The following is a 3,006-nucleotide window of genomic DNA, read 5'->3' as shown; positions in this document are numbered from 1 at the left end:
AGAAAAACGCGCACATTACACGGACCATCAGTGTAACTTGCGAGAAATACGCATCGGTGTCCTATAGAAAAGCCAGCAATTCAGTGCGGTGTACAGTAAAATCACACTGACAGGTTAAAAATAGAATAGATAAAATAAATGTCTACACATAGAATAGGTATATGTATATATGTCGGTGAGACACACTAAATATAATATATATATATATATATATATATATATATATATTTATATTTCATACAGAGCTAGATAGCAGAATAGCCGGTAATTCAATTGCCTGCTTTTGCTAAATCCTTACTGAACCCGAAAGGATATGAGACATGGTTTACATACAGTAAACCATGGCATATCCATTATATTTCTATATATCCCTCACTAATAATGTTAGAAGTGTTTGTGTGTAAAATTTGGGAGCTGTAGGTGTTAAATTAAGAGGTTAATTCACGGAAAAAACTGGCGTGGGCTCCCGCGCTATTTTCTCCGCCAGAGTGGGAAATCCAGTGACTGAGGGCAGATATTAATAGCCTAGAGAGGAACCATGCTTATTGCCCCCCCCCCCCCCCCCCCGGCTAAAAACATCTGCCCCCAGCCACCCCAGAAAAGGCACATCTGTAAGATGCGCCTATTCTGGCACTTAGCCTCTCTCTTCCCACTGCCCTGTGGCATTGGCATATCGGTTAATAAGCGGTTAATGTCACCTTGCTATTGTAAGGTGACATTAAACCTGGTTAATAATGGAGAGGTGTCAATAAGACACCTATCCATTATTAATCCAATAGTAGTAAAGGGTTAAAAATACACACACACATTAAGAATAAAGTATTTTAATGAAATAATAAAACACACAGGTTTTAACATCTTTATTGTACGCTCAATGCAAGCGAAGCCCTCGTTCTTCTGTAAAAAAATGCAAAATAAAAAAGCAACAATATCCCATACCTGTCCGCCGTACAGTCAAATCCCACGCTGTAATCCATATCTGGGGGCATTTACATTTACAACCCGGAGCGCTGCTAATGCGGCCGCTCCCACCTGCAAACGACTGGGAAATGAATGAAATGCAGGAAACGGAGCTTTGGTAACTAGCGGTGCCATCACCAAAGCTGCGCCCCCTGGCGGCATGAACTCATATGAAATGTAGCGTGGGAAAATATTCACAAACTTTCCCACGCTACAGTTCATATGAGTTCATGCCGCCAGGGGGCGCAGCTTCGGTGATGGCACCGCTAGTCACTGAAGCTCCGTTCCCTGCATTTTATTCATTGCCCAGTCGTTTACAGCCAGGAGCGGCTGCATTAGCGGCGCTCCCGGTTGTAAATGTATATGCCCTCAGATATGGATTACAGAGTGGGACTTGACTGTACGGCGGACAGGTATAGGATATTGTTATTTTTTCTTTTTTTTTTTTACAGAAGAACGAAGGCTTCGCTTGGATTGAGCGTACAATAAAGATGTTAAAACCTGTGTGTTTCATTATTTCATTAAAATACTTTATTCTTAATGTGTGTGTGCATTTTTAACCCTTTACTACTGTTGGATTAATAATGGATAGGTGTCTTATTGACACCTCTCCATTATTAACCAGGCTTAATGTTACCTTACAATAGCAAGGTGACATTAACCCCTTATTACCCCATATGCCAATGCCACAGGGCAGTGGGAAGAGAGAGGCTAAGTGCCAGAATAGGCGCATCTTACTGATGGGCCTTTTTTGGGGTGGCTGGGGGCAGATGTTTTTAGCCGGGGGGGGGAGCAATAACCATGGTCCCTCTCTAGGCTATTAATATCTGCCCTCAGTCGCTGGCTTAACCTCTCTGGCGGAGAAAATTGCGCAGGAGCCCACACCAGTTTTTTCCGTGAATTAACCCTTTAACACCTACAGCTCCCAAATTTTACACACAAACACTTCTAACATTATTAGTGAGGGATATATAAAAATCTAACGGATATGAAATGGTTTACTGTACTGTATGTAAACCATGTCTCATCTCCTGTCGGGTTCGGTAAGGATTTAGCAAAAGCCGACAATTGAATTACCGACTTTTCTGCTATCTAGCTCTGTATTAAATATAAATATATATACACTGCTCAAAAAAATAAAGGGAACACTAAAATACCACATCCTAGATATGTCTGAATTAAATATTCCAGTTGCAAATTTTTATTTATTGCCTAGTGGAATGTGTTCAGAACAATAAAACACAACAATTATCAATGTAAATCAAAATTAATATCCCATGGAGGTCTGGATTTGGAATGAAACTCAAAATCAAAGTGGAAAATCAAATTACAGGCTGATCCAACTTCAGTGGAAATGCCTCATGACAAGGAAAAGATGCCCAGTATTGTGTGTGGCCTCCACGTGGCTGTATGACCTCCCAACTGTACAACTCCTGGGCATGCTCCTGATGAGATGGCGGATGGTCTCCTGAGGGATCTTCTCCCAGACCTGCACTAAAGCATCCGCCAACTCTTGGGACAGTCTGTGGTGCAACGTGACGTTGGTGGATGGAGCGAGACATGATGTCCCAGATGTGTTCAGTCGGATTCAGGTCTGGAGAACAGGCGGGCCAGGCCACAGCCTCAATGTCTTCATCTTGCAGGAACTGCTGACACACTCCAGCCACATGAGGTCTGGTATTGTCCTGCATAAGGAGGAACCCAGGGTCAACCGCACCAGCATATGGTCTCACAAGGGGTCTGAGGATCTCATCTTGGTACCTAATGGCAGTCAGGCTACTTATGGCGAGCACATGGAGGGCTGTGCGGCCCTCCAAAGAAATACCACCCCACACCATTACTGACCCACTGCCAAACCGGTCATGCTGAAGGATGTTGCAGGCAGCAGATTGCTCTCCATGGCATCTTTAGACTCTGTCACGTCTGTCACATGTGCTCAGTGTGAACCTGCTTTCATCTGTGTTGAGCACAGGGCGCTAGTAGCGAATTTACCAATCCTGGTGTTCTGTGGCAAATGCCAGACATCCTGCATGGTGTTGGGCTGTG

This window comes from Ranitomeya variabilis, chromosome 5, assembly GCF_051348905.1.
Source record: "Ranitomeya variabilis isolate aRanVar5 chromosome 5, aRanVar5.hap1, whole genome shotgun sequence".
Lineage (NCBI taxonomy): Eukaryota > Metazoa > Chordata > Amphibia > Anura > Dendrobatidae > Ranitomeya > Ranitomeya variabilis.
The sequence above is the reverse complement of the archived record's forward strand: the minus strand, read 5'-3'. Positions refer to the sequence as shown.